The 19,507-nt window shown below is 41.0% G+C and overlaps 1 pseudogene; it reads right to left on the bottom strand.

Moving 5' to 3' along the window:
• LOC120530335 overlaps positions 1-18,117 on the bottom strand; it is a 26,218-nt pseudogene extending 8,101 nt beyond the window's left edge.
• Between the last annotated feature and the right edge of the window lie 1,390 nt (positions 18,118-19,507).

Genomic DNA, 19,507 nt, shown 5'->3' with positions numbered 1-19,507 from the left:
TTGTGGTAGTTCACCTTGTGTTTCAAGATGATATGGTCTATGGGGAGCATGTACAGCAGATTGAAAATAATATTAGGCACAGAATAGTTTCTTATGTTGCCCAATATAGAGTACAATATTGTTAATCCCTGAACTACAGCTAAGAATTTTCAACCAGTTAAATAAGACTGAAACCAATTTAAGACACTACCAGAAAGATCCACCAATTGTCTAAGGTAGCAGTTCCCAACCTGAGGTACTCACCAGGATGTTCAGGGCGTATGTGGAAAAAAAGGACTAAAAAGGTAAATAGACAAAAGTTGTGAAATTAATGGTGCAATTTTTTCCACGCCTATTGAAACATTATAATGTGGCTTTGTGCTTGTCGTCAGCAAACAAAAATAACAGAAACACAGTTAATACCTCATACTGTAATAGTTATTGTATTGGTAAAATCATATTATAGTTGAGAATTTAATTTCTCCTTGAAGATGCCGGTCTGTGTATGCTCTTATAGGAACATGTTTGACAGATGAATACTATCCATCTTTTGAAAAATTCAATTTCGCCAAGAATTCAGGATATGTCTTACGATGTTGAGATGACAATAATAAGTAGAATGAAAAATAGCAAACATTTCCTATTCAAGTTCATGAAAGCACAGATGTTACTAATTTTTACTGCTTTGCTTGTTAGTGTGAGGTATTTGAAAGACGATGAAATTAAAGAAAACCTTTTGCTTTGTTCTCTTCTGTCAGAGTGCACAAGAAGTGAGGATACATTTATTGATCTTGACTTTTATTTCAAAATAAAAATAAAATTAATTAGTTTAATTGTTGTGAACTGTGTAATGCCAGAGACAAGTCTATGTCACGTTGTTACTCTGGTCTTCACACTAATTTTATGAGGTAGCCCCCAGTGTAACCTGGAACCACTGCTCTGTATCCAAAGTTAAAGCTTTGCATCAATGCTCTTACCTGGTGAATCAAAAGTCACTCTTGACGAAGCTGTGAAAGTGTCTAATTTTATAAAGTCAAAGTCCACAAAACCAAGGCCTTTCAAAGCATTGTGTGAAGAGATGATGAGTCTTCATTCTACAAAAATTACGTGGCTCTTTCATTGTTGAAATACTTACCCATCTGGTCAGATTTAGACATGAGGTCCACCTTTTTTTTGAAGACCATCCATTCCTACTTGGTTTCAAGTTGCATGACTCTGATTGACTTCAGAGTCCTGCATAGTTATCAGATATGTTCCTACTATTAACCTCAATTTGGCACTTTGGCAACCAATCAAGTCATTGGTGGTGGTGGTGAAAAATGGAAGATGATGTAATATCATATGATGTAATAATGTAAGTATTTGAAAAAAGTTTCAGCTTTGAATTAAGTTGGACTTTTGCAATGAATTTAAATCTTAGATTTGCATCATTTTGCAGTTTTCATCTTTTAATTTAGTCTGAACTAAATGGCAAGGTCAGCTAAGGGATGGGTAAAAAATAGAAGATCAATCTCCACTATTTGTCTATTCATGGCCTGGGACCCCTGCGAACTAAAAAAGAGATATGTATATGTATATGTATGTATGGACTTATCCATTAATAATCTCATTATTGAACCATTTACTTCCAGTTACACCTTGTCACACACATGTGATTAAGAGACAACGAAAGGGCCTGAAAATGGTAATTCCATGCCTGACCAGGGGGCGGCAGGGTGCACTAATTCTCGCAATTCCTTACAGTCCATTCTTGGAAAATCCCGCCCGGCAGTCAATGATGTCACTTCCGGTTCCGGTGCAGCTGACGACGTCACTTCCAGTTCTGGTGGTGCCGACTACGTAACTTCCGGTTCCGACCTATCCTTGTATTTAAAGTCTGCCATTTTAAGGCAGCAAATCAGTTCTGTTTTGGACTCTTGTGAACATGTCTGTACTGATTAATCAATTTTGCAGCCAGGAAATATTATACGGGTGACTGCCCCAAACCTTTCCAATGACTCTTTGTCTTTCTTGTGACAACCTATACATTTTAATTAATAGCAATTATATGAATTGCAAACATTTTGCTAATATCAAGTGTAAAATTTATTTAAATGGGCTGCTAAGGAGTATGCAATTGAAATAATTGGGAGCAGCTGGTCCTAGGCGATGTATGAGAATATTGTCATCAATGATGTAAGGGGAAGAAGCCTAGAAAAGTTCTATCAATCCAAGAGGTGACAGAAGAGAAATCTTTCAAGAGATACTTGAGATTTTACTGTCCTAAAAAGGCAACGGCAGCACAACGCATTAACAGGTACTCATGGTCACCAGTGTTTGCAAGAGTGTGTATCAACATTGTGAGCCTGGAACTTTTGATGCCTACCCTAGCCCCAGAAATAACCCAAGGATGGAATTCAAAAGCTGCCTACTGGAGCAGTAAGCAGTGAGTCAGTATTGAAGGTAGAACAAAGAGATGACACAATTTGGAGTTTGGTGGTGGAAATGTGGCAAGGACAATATAATAGACAGTCAGGTTTAAAGATAAAGGTGTGCACCAGGCTTTTCCATATCTGTCATCTATTATTTTTGTTTTTGCTGCTTTGTGTTCTTCCTGTTATTTTCCTGCTGTCATGTGGTTTAACTATTAGATTTGCCCTTTCAGGCATTTGCCTAAATAATAATGATGTCAAGGAATATTTACCTGTTACTGTACATTTACCACCCACACTGGTATTAATGTTAGCATATCATTTTCTATGTGCATGAAAAAGTCTTTTTTCCATTGTGATTCTGACTTTTTGTTAAAATCATTCCTAAGGTGGTTCTTTGTGCCCCAACAATCATGCTATTCAAGGTCACTTCAACACTAGTTGTCTCTTTGATTTTACATCTAATGTTCTGTTAATTTTTCTAAAGTCATTTTTGTACTCTCTATTCTGATGCTAACTTGCAGTGCTGTTTCCTATTCTTATTGCCATCAGATCCTGCACTACTATACTTTTAAAGATTTCTATTTGTTTTTGTACATACAGACAGTCCCTGGGTTACGTAGGAGATAGGTGTGATGTTGGGAGGGTCATTAAAATACACAGAGGGGACTGGTTGTTGATTTGCACCTCTGACAATTGGAGGATGCGCACTGTAAGAAAACGTCAGTGAATAGAGTTTTGGGAGTTTGGAGAAGCAACTGGTCTTGTGTGTTTTTTCCGTAGCAGACACTGCAATTTGGCGAATGAGGATGGCAGACTTCACTACTACCCACGGCACCTTTTCTTGTTCTGCCTGGTGACCGACCCCCTTGTTCCATTCAGGGCTTGGAAACAAAGTTTTGAAACATACTGTATTTGGAGGGGTTGGACCTCGGGGAGATCTCTGACGCTCGCAAACGCGCTCTGCTGCTCAAACTGCTTGGGCATAAAAGGTCAACTTGTCTTCGATACACTCAGTTCAAACACCACCTACACGGAAGCGGTTTCCGCTTTAGATGCTCATTTTTCAGACTCGCGCAGCGTCCTTCTGTGCCGACTCATCTTTCATCAACGTGCACAGTTCTGGTGAGTCTTGCAGTACGTCACAAACCTTCGTGGTTTGGCTGGGCAGTGGAGATTCAGCAATTTACAAGACGAGATGATCCAAGATCTATTGATCGAAAAGACTAATAACCCTCGGATTCGGACCAGACTACTGCTGGAGGCAGATAACCTTGCATTAAATCGTGCAGTTGACATAGCATCTCAAGTTGAAAATGCAGAGCGCTGCCGCACCTGCATTCACGAAGCTGGAGTAAACAATCGTCTGGCCACATCGTCACCTTTGAACGTGCAAGAAGGATCTGCCGACCTTGATTCTGTTTTCCCAGTCCAGTACATGCGGCCGGCAGGAAATAATACACAGTCTAGTTGTGGTAACTGTAGTGCAAATACACATACAACAATAGCATCTGCCTGTCCAGCACAAGGTCAGAGGTGTAGAGAATGTCAGAAAATGAATCACTTCTCCAGATGCTGCCATTCTGCACCTGCATCACAGCAAACAGTTCAGCATGCTCAATTTTCATCCAGTCAGCCTTCTGATCATGATTTAAATGATTTAGATTAGGAATATAAGTAACAAGCTGGTTAAGTTTGCAGATGATACCAAGATAGGTGGATTAGCAGATAATTTGGAATCCGTTATATCATTACAGAAGGACTTGGATAGCATACAGGCTTGGGCAGATTTGTGGCAAATTAAATTTAATGTCAGTAAATGTAAAGTATTACACATAGGAAGTAAAAATATTAGGTTTGAATACACAATGGGCGGTCGGAAAATCGAGAGTACACCTTATGAGAAGGATTTAGGAGTCCTAGTGGACTCCAAGCTATCAACTTCCCAACAGTGTTCAGAAGCCATTAAGAAGGCTAACAGAATGTTAGGTTATATAGCACGATCTGTGCAGTACAAGTCCAAGGAGGTTATGCTCAACCTTTATAATGCACTGGTGAGGCCTCATCTTGAGTACTGTGTGCAGTTTTGGTCTCCAGGCTACAAAAAGGACATAGCAGCACTAGAAAAGGTCCAGAAAAGAGCGACTAGGCTGATTCCAGGTCTACAGGGATTGAATTATGAGGAAAGATTAAAAGAGCTGAGCCTTTACAGTTTAAGCAAAAGAAGATTAAGAGGTGACATGACTGAAGTGTTTACAATTATGAAGGGAATTAGTACAGGGGATCGAGACTGGTATTTTAAAATGAGCTCATCAAGAACACGGGGACACAGTTGGAAACTTGTTAAGGGTAATTTCGCACAAACATTAGGAAGTTTTTCTTTACACAAAGAACGATAGACACTTGGAATAAGCTACCAAGTAGTGTGGTAGACAGTAAGACGTTAGGGACTTTCAAAACTCGACTTGATGTTTTCTTGGAGGAAACAAGTGGATAGGACTGGAGAGTTTTGTTGGACTGAATGGCCTGTTCTCGTCTAGATTGTTCTAATGTTAACTTCTACAGTAATCCACACAGTCAACTGCAAACAGAATAATTTCAAAGTATGCCATGTTTATTTGGAAGACACCTGTCTGCCTTTGCTAATTGACACTGGTGCTAAAGTTTCTTCATTGAACTGGGATACATATCAGACCTTTTTCAAACATCTTTCTGTTCAGCCACCAACCGTGCCACTCTGAGGATATGGGAACACTGATATTGTAATTCATGGAATTCTTCATTTGACTGTACACTATGGCACTAAGTCCCTTGCCTCTTTTCCATTTCAAATCTCTGCTTCATGTTCCAACCTTTTGAGCTTGGATCTATTTTTGGGCCTTGATTTTTCACTTGTTGACAGCAGAGGCACTGACATTCTGTTGGTCTCTCTATCCTGGGCACAAAAATGGCCTGCTGTTTTTAATGGTCTTGGCTGTCTGTTCTCATTTACACACCAGCCACTGATTAATCCCTCTGTTCCTCCTGTTATACAGCCACTGCGCAGGGTGCCTTTAGCACTTCATGGGGATGTGCTTTCAGAACTGAAGCAGATGTTGGAGGCTGGCATAATAGTACCTGTGGATGCATCGCCATGGGTCTCAAATCTAGTCATTGCAAAAAAGAAATCTGGTGGCCTTCGTGTCTGTGTGGATCTTCAAACTGTGAACTAAGCTGTGGTGCCAGATACAGAGGAACTTACTACAGTTTTTAATTGTTCTACAATGTTTTCCAAGCTTGATTTACGTCAAGGCTACCTACAGCTACCTCTGCATCCGGACAGCAGGAATTCAACTGCATTTGTGACACACATGGGCGTTTTCCGTTATAAGAGGATGCATTTTGGACTCTCTTCAGCACCTAGCTGTTTTCAAAAAATGACGCACATCATCTTCCAAAACATCCCTGGTGTTGTAGTGTACCTGCATGATATTATAGTGCATGGCTCAGATAGTGTAATTAATGATAGATGCCTCAATTTAGTGTTTGCTGCTCTGGCCCGGAATGGACTCACTGTGAATGCAGAAAAGTGCCTTTTTGCTGCCTCACAGGTAGACTTTGTTGGTTTTCACCTGTCAGCACATGGAATCTTACCATTACAGTCAAACAAAGATGCTATACACAATATGTCTGAACCATTCACCACATCCAAGTTAGCTTTATTCCTGGTAATGACGGCATACTACCTCCATTTTTTGCCCAACTACTCTTCAACAACTGCGCCACTACGACGACTGCTGCAGAAAGGTACACCATGGGACTGGTCCCCTTCCTGCCACCAAGCAGTTCATTCACTTAAGCAACAACTCACATCACACCCAGTGCTGGCACACTTCGATATCAATATCTCCACCTTTGTGGCTTGTAATACCTCTTCTTCCGCTATTGGTGCCGTGCTCTCACAAGTACAAGACGGACATGAACGTCCTGTTGTTTTTGCTTCTCGTGCTCTGACACCCACAGAGCAAAGGTATTCAGTAGGGGAGCGGGAAGCCTTAGCATGTGTCTGGGCCTGTGAGTGTTGGCATGTTTATTTGTATGGCAGACACTTCACACTTCGTACTGACCATCAGACTCTCACAACTTTGCTGACCACCAGTGGCACTGGCCACCATCCTTTGTGGATTTTTCGATGGGCATAACGTCTGCACCATTATAACTTCGCTCTACAGTTTACCCCAGGAAGAGAAAATGCAGTCGCTGACATGCTGTCACGCACAATGACTGTGCAAACAGTTGTAGAACTACACCAAGACATGGAGTCTGATCTGGTACAGCTGCATGTCCTCTCCCCTTCAAGATATTGTTTCCCTTCAGGAACTGCAAGAAATCTCCAAAAATAATCCCCTTTTCAAAACCCTTCATGCCTACATTACTAATGGATGGCCATCCAGAGTGTCCTCTGAACTGGAGACTTACTTTAGAGTGAAAAATGAGTTGTTTATTTGAAATGATCACTGCATTGCAAGAGGAAACATTGCTGTCATTTCAGAACCACTCCAGGGCTGTGTCTTGTCAATGGCACATGAGGGTCATCTTGGCATTGTCAAAGTAAAGCAGCGATGTCGCAGATGGGTTTGGTGGCCAGATATTGATTGGGATATTGAAGGCCCTTGCCCGTGACTATGAAGCCTGCCTTTTAAGTGGTAAGACAGGTTTGCCACCCACCCCTCCTCTTCAGCCTTTGGTTTGGCCTTCTCATCAATGGGAACATCTCCAGCTTGACATTCGTGGAGAACTGCATAATATTCCACATCACCAGAGGTTTCTGATTGTGGTCTATGATTTACATTTGAAGTGGCCTGAAGTTTTTTCTGTGGGCTCGATTACATCAAAAGGTGTAATAGACATTCTGTGTAGTTTGTTTGCTCGATGGGGATTGCCCCATGTTATAACTACAGACATTGGCCCACAGTTTACTGCACATGAGTTCCAATCATTCCTATCAGAAAGAGGATTGAAACATATTCGTACTGCTTTCTATCACCCACAGGCGAATGGTGGTGTAGAACGCTTCAATCAGACTTTAAAAAATGGTATTCGTGCACACCTGACTCAGGGGTTTCCCTTCCACACAGCAATACTGGAAACTCTTCTTCATTATCAAGCAACCCAACATTCTACCACAGGCATTTCCCCAGCTTTCCTGATGCTAGGATGGGAGCTGCAGCTTCCTTTGGACACATTGAGCCCTTGCACCATGACCAAACTTCCCTCAGCTTTACAAGCCCCAGTTAACAGTAAACAAGCCAGAATGAAACAAAGAGTGGATGAAACTCACCGTGCCCGTTCTCAACACATACAATTGCATGACTGGGTACAGTGGAACCTCGGTTCACGACCATAATTCGTTCCAGAACTTTGGTCGTAAACCGAGTTGGTCGTGAACCGAAGCAGTTTCCCCCCATAGGATTGTATGTAAATACAATTAATCCGTTCCAGACCGTACAAACTGTATGTAAATATATGTAAAGATTAAGCACAAATATAGTTAATTACACCATAGAATGCACAGTGTAATAGTAAACTAATGTAAAAACATTGAATAACACTGACACAAAACACCCAGGCTCCCTGCTCAGCTACACGAGCTGGCTCGCTTGCGCTCTATCCCTCTCTCTGTAGCACACACACCACCAAAGCCCCTCCCTCCCTCCCTTAGCTACAGGAGCAGGCTGGCTCACGCGCTCTCTCTGTAGCGCACACGCACACACACACACACACACACACATACACCCTATCCTCCCCCCCATCCCTTCCCTGTCAGCTGCCCTCTCTCTCTCTGCGCTTGCTCGATCGTGCTCTCTAATCTCTCTGTAGCACGTGCTCGCAGCATTTTTTTTAAAATGAGTTTTAAGCAATATTGCTAAATGAAACATGGCTTAATTCCAATGGGGCGGCAGTTTTAATCGAATCTGCCTCCGGATTACAGTTTTACTCGTGCGACCGCCAGGGAAAAAGGGCGGTTTGGCAAACATTTACTCGAGCCGATTAAAATGTAAAGATGTTAGTTTTGGTAAATTTAAGTCCTTTGAGTATCTCGCCGTTGTTATTCATGGAGATTCTCACGTTCTATTATCCGTGTATAGACCTCCTAAATATAACGCGTCTTTCCTTGAGGAATTCTCTGACTTAATGTCAATTTTAGTTACAAACTATGACACTCTTAATAGTCGGACTTTAACTTTCATGTCGACAATCAGTGTGACCAAAAGGTAAAGGAATTCATGAACCTCCTGGACTCTTTTGATTTGAGGCAGCTCGTAAATCAGCCTACACATAAAGCAGGTCATACGTTAGACTTAGTGATTACTAAAGGACTTAAAGTTGATATAAAGCAGGTCACTGATATCGGTCTATCAGACCATTTCCTTCTACTATTTAATATAGAAATAAAGATAGAAAACGCTCATGAGAAGCATTTTGTTAAAAAACGCTTCTTTGACTCATCAGCAGCTTTAAAGCTTACAACTATTCTAAGCAATCAGTCCGTTTATAATGCCAGCTATAATAGCGAGGATAATGTAAATAGTAAAGTGGAAAACTTTAATTCTAAAGTAAGAACTGCTGTTGACATAGTTGCACCTGAAAAGACAGTTAAAAAATCCTCTAGTACTGTTATTCCATGGAAGACCCAAAGAGTGTCTGATTTAAAAGAACATGTCGTAGAGCTGAGCGTAAATGGAGGAAAACTAAACTAACTATCCACTATGAAATATTAAAAGTTAAAATAACAGAATACAATAACACTGTCCGTCTTGAGAGGCGCTGCTATTTCTCTAATATTATAAATAACAATGCTAGTAATCCCAGAGTCTTATTTTCAACAATTGACCGTCTGTTAAACCCAGGTAACACAAAGGAATGCCCCAGAATACTTCCAGTGAAACCTGTGAGAACATTGCTGTATTTTTCACTCAAAAAATTAATGATATTAGAGATAACATAGTATATCTCCCCAACACTGCAGAACCTCCAAAGCCCCGGTACTCCGTTATAAACAAATTAAATGCTTTCACCAGGATAGATTTACCTGAATTACATAGTATAATCTCTCAACTGAAACCCTCCACCTGCGTCCTTGACCCAATACCAACCAGGTTTTTCAAAGAAATATCAGGCGTCTAATTGACAATATTCTGGACATAGTAAATTCGTCATTAGATACGGGGGTCTTTCCAGACTGTCTTAAGACTGCTGTAGTTAAACCCCTTCTTAAGAAACATAATCTTGACCCCTCTGCCTTTGAAAATTTTAGACCCATTTCTAACCTGCCCTTCTTAAGTAAAATTCTAGAGAAGGCAGTCATTATGCAGTTAAATGACCACCTAAATAAACATGCTATTCTTGATACTTTCAGTCAGGCTTCAGAACAAATCACAGTACAGAAACTGCACTTGTTAAAGTAGTAAATGACTTTGGGTAAATGCAGACAGAGGCCATTTATCTGTTCTCATCCTCTTAGATCTGAGTGCTGCATTTGACACCATTGATCATAATATTCTTAGAAATCGCCTTAGTCAATGGGTGGGCCTCTCTGGCAGTGTCTTAAATTGGTTTGAATCCTACCTGGCAGGGAGAAAATTCTTTGTGAGTTGTGGTAATCAAATCTCAAAGACACATGATATCCGATATGGTGTTCCACAAGGCTCTATCCTGGGTCCGCTGTTATTCTCAATCTACATGCTTCCGTTAGGTCAGATTATCTCAGGTTACAACGTGAGCTACCACAGCTATGCTGATGACACACAGCTGTACTTATCAATAGCACCTGATGACTCCGACTCTTCGATACACTAACACAATGTCTTACTGGTATTTCTGAATGGATGAATAGTAATTTTCTCAAACTAAATAAAGAGAAAACTGAAATTTTGGTAATTGGCAATAATGGATTCAGCGAGGTTATCAGAAATAAACTTAATGCACTAGGATTAAAAGTTAAGACGGAAGTAAAAATTTAGGGGTAACCGTTGACTGTAATCTGAATTTTAAATCGCATATTCATCAGACCACTAGGACAGCATTTTTTCACTTAAGAAACATAGCTAAAGTTAGACCTCTTATATCATTGAAAGATGCTGAGAAATTAATTCACGCTTTTGTTTTCAGTAGACTAGATTACTGTAACGCACTCCTCTCAGGACTACCCAAAAAAGACATAAATCATTTGCAACGAGTGCAGAATGCAGCTGCTAGAATCCTAACTGGGAAAAGAAAATCCGAACACATTTCTCCAGTTTTGATGTCACTACACTGGTTGCCTGTGTCATTCAGGATTGACTTTAAAATACTGCTTATGGTTTATAAAGCCTTAAATAATCTCGCTCCATCTTATATATCGGAATGCCTGACACGTTATATTCCAAATCGTAACCTTAGATCTTCAAATGAGTGTCTCCTTATAATTCCAAAAGCTAAACTTAAAAGAAGTGGTGAGGTGGCCTTCTGCTGTTATGCACCTAAAATCTGGAATAGCCTGCCAATAGGAATTCGCCAGGCAAATACAGTAGAGCACTTTAAAACACTGCTGAAAACACATTACTTTAACATGGCCTTTTATAACTTCACTTTAACTTAATCCTGATACTCTGTATGTTCAATTCTTCATAATAACTATTCATGGTGGCTCTAAAATCCGTACTGACCCCTACTCTCTCTTCTGTTTCTTTTTCCGGTTTCTTTGTGGTGGCGGCCTGCGCCACCACCACCGACTCAAAGCATCATGATCATGATGGACTGAAAGCCAGAAGTCTACGTGACCATCATCATCAGGTCCTTCCATGAAAACCCTAAATACAAAGAGGACTGTTTGATTTATGTTAGGTAGATTGCCCAGAGGGGACTGGGCGGTCTCTTGGTCTGGAACCCTACAGATTTTATTTTTTCTCCAGCCTTTGGAGTTTTTTGTTTTTCTGTCCACCCTGGCCATCGGACCTTACTCTTATTCTATGTTAATTAATGTTGACTTATGTTTATCTTTTATTGTGTCTTCTATTTTTCTATTCATTTTGTAAAGCACTTTGAGCTACATTTTTTTGTATGAATATGTGCTATATAAATAAATGTTGATTGATTGATTGATTGATTGATTGATTAAGCCAGGCAGAAAAAAACGAACAGCGGACAAATCCGAAGTGCATTTAAAAACCAACTCACAAGCAACCAAAAAAGTAACATTGCAACAAATCACACGATGAAGTCCTCCATGTAAACAATTTTTTTAATGAGTTTTAAGCACAGGGAAAAAAACGAACATTTGAAAAAAGAGAAAAGTAACACTGCAACAAATCACAGCATGATCTGAAAAACTAACTTTTGAAAAATCCGTAATACAAAAACTACTGTACAGTACAGTACAAACCACCAAGAAAACTAACCTTGCATGAGTCGAGTTCTGGCATGAAGTGTTTTCCTTCAGGTGTTTTCTCTCTTGTGATTTCTTGGGTTTCTGGTGCTTTTAGCTGTTTAGCTGGTGGGAGTGAAAGCCTCATGCAGCCATTCCAAAAACAAACTCCTTGTGACCTAATCCTTCGTGTTTGCGCCCCACATTACTAGCAGTCTGGCTTTGTTTACATTGTGTTGCTTGAAAGCACGAGGGTTCTCAGATTGGTAAATGAGTAAACTGGTAAACAGTTTTTCCACCTCTTGTAATTTCTTTCTTTACTTCGATTTCAATTTTCTTCTCACCACTATTCACTTGCTTAGAAGCCAATGGAAGGAGAACAATGAACAGAGAGCTCTTGCAGCCACGCAGCTCACTCTCTCGCTTTCTCTCTCTCTTTCTTTCTCTCTCAGGCTGCCTGTGCTGGGGGGATGGTGCGCTAGCACGTACAGCCTGCAAATAGGCAGGCAAACACGTGCAGCAATCTCCTCCTCCCCCTCCCCAGCCTGCCTATCTGCAGCCAGTAAGTGCAAGCCAACACCTGCAGCAATCTCCTCCTCCCCCTCCCCAGCAGGCACGTGCTCGCTCGCTCTTGCTCTCTCTCTCTCTCTCTCTCTCTCAGCTCAGCTCAGGCAGGCAAGGGAAACTGGCTTGTTCGTATACCGAGTGTGTGGTTGTGAACTGAGGCAAAAGTTTGGCGAGCTTTTTGGTCGTGAACCGAGTTGTACGTGAACCGGGACGTTCGTGAACCGAGGTTCCACTGTACGTGTTAGAAGACCCCAATGACATAATAAGTTGTTGTCCTTTTGTTTGCCACCAATTCATGTTAGGCGCTGTTTAGGCCCTTCAGGTTTTTTACTGGAGGATGGTTCCAGATGGCATGCTAGCTGCCTCAGGAAAGTTCTTTTGCCCTTGCCACCATCATCACAAACTGCTGTTTCAACTTTTCAGCCATGTCTGGAGGACAGAAATATGATTACTCAAAATTCAAATCTACCTGAGCCTCAGAACTCAAGCCTTCCTGTACCATCCCCCTCTACTGTTTTTGCTCCTACTTCACCTGGAAAGCTCTATCCAGCTCCTGCTGACCTGCCAACACACTCAGATGAGATTCTTGCTCCAAACGCTCTGATTCCTAGGGTCCGACGATGACCAGCCTATTTGCAAGACTATGTGACAACCTACATAGATAATTTTGTTTTTTTCTTCTTCTCTTTTGGGAGGGGGGAAAATGTGATGTTGGGAGGGTCATTAAAATACACAGAGAGGATTGGTTGTTGATTTGTTCCTGTGACAATTGGAGGATGTGCACTGTAAGAAAACGTGAGTGAGTAAAACGTTTTGGGAGTTTGGAGAAGCAACTGGTCTTGTGTGTTTTTTCCGTAGCAGACACAACAATAGGGACTGTAGGTTTGTACTTACAGTAAGTTGAATTTGTATGTAAGTCGGAACAGGTACATAAATTTAATAAATGCTATTGTTGACCGTCTGTAACCAAGTGCTCTGCCAATGAATCTCTCTCTGGCCTTTTTATTATTTCTACTTTATTTTCAATTGTGATGGTTTTTCTCTTCTGTATCACCAGCACTTGCATCAGATTTGTGTTTCAGAGGCATTATTGAAAGGTGCACTGCATGAAAAGAGGTGCATCTGTACTAGGAAACTCCTGTATACACCACTGATTTTCGGAAGTATCTACAAGTACCACTGAGCGTATACATCAAATTCCACCAACCTAGGATACTTCCAGATTGATACCAATTCGGATGTATCTTGCTGAGGGATTCTTCCATGGTACAGCCATTTGTTGCCATGGCAAATAATCCACTCAAGGCTCTTTCATGGAGACATTCACACCTCAAGAACCATTTGCATTTTACACCACTGCACAACTCTGCTGTTCTACATTGGTCTTTTATCTGAACATTGATTGGTTGATTTAAAAAAAAAAAAAACACCTCCATTAGTCACACTTTTTATTTAGCCCAACCCAAGCCCTCATAGCTTAGTGACTTGATTGGTTATTGGGCAGGTATGTAGACGGACCATATACACTCCCCACCCCCCACTGTACTATACATCCCCCGCACCGTTTAAAAAATGAGAATAAAATTGATTCAGAAATGTTTTTATTAAAATAAAACCAAACACTAATAAATATACAATGTAAGAATAAGAAAAAACTGAAAATATGGAGAAAAAAATGTGCAAATATGACGGTGCAAGTAAATTAAAAGCAATGAAACAAACTGAAACAAACACATGCACTAGTGCTTATTAAAGTTCCAAAAATGAATCTTCTTCTGGCCTGATTTCATCAGCTCTTACACGCTGACGCTGTGTAAGAGTATAGTGCATATCCGCCTCCAATCTGGACTGAAGCTGCTGGCAAAGCTCAGACAATTGTGGGTTCCTGTGAGGTGGAGACCTCACAACCCACACTGGTCTTCCATCAACGATGGCATCCTCTTCATCGGACATCAGGTCCAGAATTGCAGTCTGCCACAGTTCTCTCTCTGCATCTGTTTGGATAACTCTAGACCGGGACTCCAGCAACTGCAAAACACACCATATGTTAACCCCTAAAAACACCCAGAGATGTAAACTTATATATATATATATATATATATATATATATATATATATATATATATATATATATATATATATATATATATATATATTTAATTTGTACACTTACTCGTCTTTTCCTTTGTCAGTTTTTAGCCCCTATCTTAATGGAGTCTCTTTGCTGGGACTTTCCTGGCTGAGACAAAGAGTATTTCCTCCGCAATGTCTCATAGTAAGTCCTACAGCATGCTGAATAAAAAAATAATTCATATAAGTGACAAAACCAATTCAAATTATTAGAGGGACAACAATAAAGGGACATGAACATAATTATAATAACAATTCCCTTTTATATACAAATATTAAGTGTAAAAATTACCCTTTATACACTCAGGGTCTGCATCTGCAAAAGTCGTCTTCAATTCCTCCAGCAGATATGTCATTACTGCCTGGTTATGAGGTGAAGTTATTCTGTATGGAAAGAGAGTAGTATCATTAATTACATTTAAAATGATTACATAAAACCCCATACATAGCATATAAAAAAAACACTGCTTACCCAGTTTGTGGATCATATTTATGCGGGTTGTTTTCCGAATTATGGAGGCTCCTTACAGCTTCCTGTAACATTGAATTAAAAACGCTTTAGTAGATACATACATGCATGGGAAACAAAGAATTTTCAAACAACATCGTATAATTCAGACGTGAAAAACTGTTAAATAAGCTAGACGCAAGGAATAATAGTAGATGTGTAGCCAAGCGCTAACTTAGGCTTACTTGACGAGGTATAATTTTCTACTATATTTTCGGCTAACATAAAGCTCAACTTACCGCAATGCCCACGTTATGCGCCCTCTTGACTCTTTTAAGCGCATGGCTTGACTCTTCCTGTGGTCTTTGCTCGCCGAACTTGCGCTCAAGCACATCAAGAAGCTGGATAGCCTCTTCGGGAAGAGCAGTATGCATCCTTCTGCTAATCCCCCCACCCGGCTATGATAACAAAGACAACACCTCTACTTGATTGTCATTAACATATGAAAGGCTCTTACACCTCACAGCCATCACACCTCATTGCTAGCTGTGAGGATTCTTTGAAACTTCCACTGATTCCTGTATCCACATACGTAAGGTATCTGGTTGTTTCACAAAATTTCCTTTTGCATGCTACCTTTCCAAGCACTCTACCTCATACATCTGACAAACGTAGAGTTTCACCGGAGATTTCCCATACTATATTTGTCCGGTTAAAGCTCTTTTCATGCAGTGGTGAAGACAAAAGGTTAAGATGAGCTCTTCTGCACAGCACTGTACACGCTATCACAGCAGGAAGACATCCATCGTCAACATGTCTGATGTACTGACAAGAGACAACTTCCTACTATGTGCATAACAGTACAAGCAAGCTTGCTAATGAGAATGAATGGGTGCGGCTAGGGGTGGTTCACCACCCACCCGCCACACAGTCACCTACACTACAGTATGCTGCCTGCAGTGTCCGCCCACTGACAACGAACACGGTGCAGCCAATGGCGGGTAGTGAATCGCCCACCACCACCCCCATTCAACAGGCAGCCACCCGAGGCACACTACAATGCTAAGTTCACCTTCAATGGCTCCGCTCAGCCACAACCGGGTCACCACTTGCAGCATCACCAGCCGCCCACCGAGAACGAATGGGGCAGCCTTGTGTGGTGGACGGGCAGTGAAACACCCCCCTCCGATCCATCCAGCCTGCGTACAGTCAGGAGCAGAAGCTGCGGCGGCATGGTGGACGGGCAACGAACCACCCCATCAAGCCTCCATCCTGCACATGAGCGAGAGCTGTGGCCCTGGTGACTATGGACCACGGGAAGCAAGCAGCGAAATTGCCCCCCTCCAGCCTCCGTCCAGCCACCGCTTGCAGCATCCCCAGGCCAAAGGTGGAGCGGCGGTTACTGAGCCACATGCGTTGCAGCTGCGGCCCCGTTTGTAAGTCGTAGGACAGAGGTCTGTAACTTGGGGACTACCTATATTAGGACTTTTGCAAAGCAACAAAAAACCCAACTTCATTTGCATAGCACCCTTACCAGAATGGAATGGTGTCTTGTCTAGTTTAAAGAGGAACTACACAACCCAGTAAACAGCAATAAAATGTCATTAAAGAACCATTACTTCTAAGAGTGTAGGTATGATATACTTGGTTTTAAATAATCTGATATGTTGCCAGTAACTTTAAGACCTCTAATCTTAATTACATTTTGTCCCAACATTTCAACCTCAGTTTGAAAGATTGTGTCATCTTCCTTGTTGTTTGGTTTCAAGGTTGTGTTCTTATTCATTTTTTTGAGATTATGATGAGGTACAAGTTGGTGATTTATGTTTGCTTTTTTTTCCATTCATTTTATTTTATTCAAATGGGTATTCAGTGTAACATTAATAAGACCACTAGTAAGCAGAAACAATAAAGTTATAACATATAAACTGCTCAAAAAAATTAAAGGAACACTTTGAAAACACATCAGATCTCAATGGGAAAAAGAAATCCTCCTGGATATCTATACTGATATAGACTGGGTAATGTGTTAGGAACGAAAGGATGCCACATCGTTTGATGGAAATGAAAATGATCAACCTACAGAGCCCTGAATTCAAAGATGCCCCAAAAATCAGAGTGAAAAAATTATGTGGCAGGCTAGTCCATTTTGCCAAAATTTAATTGCAGCAACTCAAAATTGTATGCAGCACTTTGTATGGCCCCTGTGTTCTTGTATACATGCCTGACAACATCAGTGCATGCTTCTAATGAGATGACAGATGGTGTTGTGGGGGATCTCCTCCCAGATCTGGACCAGGGCATCACTGAGCTCCTGGACAGTCTGAGGTGCAACCTGGTGGCATTGGATGGACCAAAAAACATAATGTCCCAGAGGTGTTCTATTGGATTTAGGTCAGGAAAGTGTGGTGGCCAGTCAATGGTATCAATTCCTTCATCCTCCAGGAACTGCCTGCATACTCTCACCACATGAGGCCAGGAATTGTCGTGCACCAGGAGCCACTGTACCAGCATAGGGTCTGACAATGGGTCCAAGGATTTCATCCTGATACCTAATGGCAGCCAAGGTGCCTTTGTCAAGCCTGTAGCGGTCTGTGTGACCCTCCATGGATATGCCTCCCCAGACAATCATTAACCCACCACCAAACTGCTCATGCTGAATGATGTTACAGGCAGCATAATGTTCTCCATGGCTTCTCCAGACCCTTTCACTTCTGTCACATGCTCAGGGTGAACCTGCTCTCATCTGTAAAAGCACAGGGCACCAGTGGTGCATCTGCCAATTCTGGTATTCTATGGCGAATGCCAATCGAGCTGCATGCTGCTGGGCAGTGAGCTCAGGGCCCATGAGAGGACATGGGGCCCTTGGGTCACCCTCATGAAGTCTTTCTGGTTGTTTGGTCAGAGACATTCACACCAGTGGCCTGCTGGAGGTCATTTTGTAGGGCTCTGGCAGTGCTCATCCTGTTCCTCCTTGCCCAAAGGAGCAGATACTGGTCCTGCTGATGGGTTATGGACCTTCTATGGCCCTCTCCAGCTCTCCTAGAGTAACTGCTTGTCTCCTAGAATCTCCTCCATGCCCTTGAGACTGTGCAGGGAGACACAGCAAACCTTCTGGCAATGACACGTATTGATGTGCCATCCTGGAGAAGTTGGACTACCTGTGCAACCTCTGTAGGGTCCAGGTATCACCTCATGCTACCAGTAGTGACACTGACTGTAGCCAAATGCAAAACTAGTGAAGAAACAGTCAGAAAAGATGAGGAGGGAAAATGTCAGTGGCCTCCACCTGTTAAACCATTCCTGTTTTGGGGGTCATCTCATTGTTGCCCCTCTAGTGCATCTGTTGTTAATTTTATTAACACCACAGCAGCTGAAAGTGATTAACAATCCCCTCTGCTACTTAACTGGCCAGATTAATATCCCATAAGTTTCATTGACTTTATGCTATACTCTGATTAAAAAGTGTTCCTTTAATTCTTTTGAGCAGTATATTTTAATAGCAAATTAGTATATACTGCATAGTACAGTATAAGTAGTTACAAAACATGGCAAAATGCAACATTATAATATAGTGGTTTTTATTTTTGCTAATGTTTGAATAGACAGGAAAAAACAAAGACAAAAAGATTAATTTAATGATGGACAAGAATTTAAGGTATGAACTTTAATCAATAAATAAAGGCTAAGTCAAATCACTGTACATTTACTTTATATTCCAGGTTATGTTTCTTCACATAAAATCGGTGTTATTAGTAGAATGTTATCTGGGGTGGGTGTTTAGACATGTAGGAAGGGCAACTAAATGCCAAATTAAAAAAATATCTATTTTTAGTGATTTTTCATCCATTAACAGAAGAAATACTGGACATTTGTAAATAAAAATGTGTTATGTTTCACAAAGAGGAAAGGTAATTTTTAAATCTTTCTAAACATCTTTCAAGTATTAAAGCTATTCAGTGCCCATTGTAGATGGATCAATTTGCTCTCTAGTCATTTCATATTTTGTCAGTTTGATTTTTAATTTCCTCATATATATTTGGAAATATTTGTCTTTTTAATATTTGAAAGTCCCAAGTTTAGATGATAATAATGACATACAATTGGAAATACCCAGGGATGCAGTGGTTGGTGATGCTGCCTGCCCATACTTTCTGCAGGAAGTTTTCAGAGTTTTCTCTCTAGGTGTATGTATTTGGGCTTTCTTCAGGTATTATGGTTTCTTCAAAAAGTCAAACATTTTGCTTGTCAAGTTAATTAGCATCTGTGAATTAGCCTGATAATGTGCAGTTTAGTTGGGTGCCTGGGAATGGAAAAACAAAACAAAAGGTGCAAACTCTATTGTCAGGTTGGTGCAGGAAAAGCTAGACAATAGTTAGGTGTGGAGAAACAGTTAGTTTGAACATTAATATATGAGGAGTATTAGCAGTGGTTAGGACAGCAGATCAGGACAGTGAATGTTAAGAGGTTATGGTGATCCTTTATGCGTTGCTTTTTACTATAGATATGGAGGCACTTAGCAGAGAGGTGTATGAAGGATTGCTTTGGGGGCTACTTTGGAAATGAAAAACAAATAGTACATGCAAG

This window comes from Polypterus senegalus, chromosome 1 (assembly GCF_016835505.1).
Source record: "Polypterus senegalus isolate Bchr_013 chromosome 1, ASM1683550v1, whole genome shotgun sequence".
In the NCBI taxonomy this organism is placed as follows: domain Eukaryota; kingdom Metazoa; phylum Chordata; class Cladistia; order Polypteriformes; family Polypteridae; genus Polypterus; species Polypterus senegalus.
The sequence above is the reverse complement of the archived record's forward strand: the minus strand, read 5'-3'. Positions and strand labels throughout refer to the sequence as shown.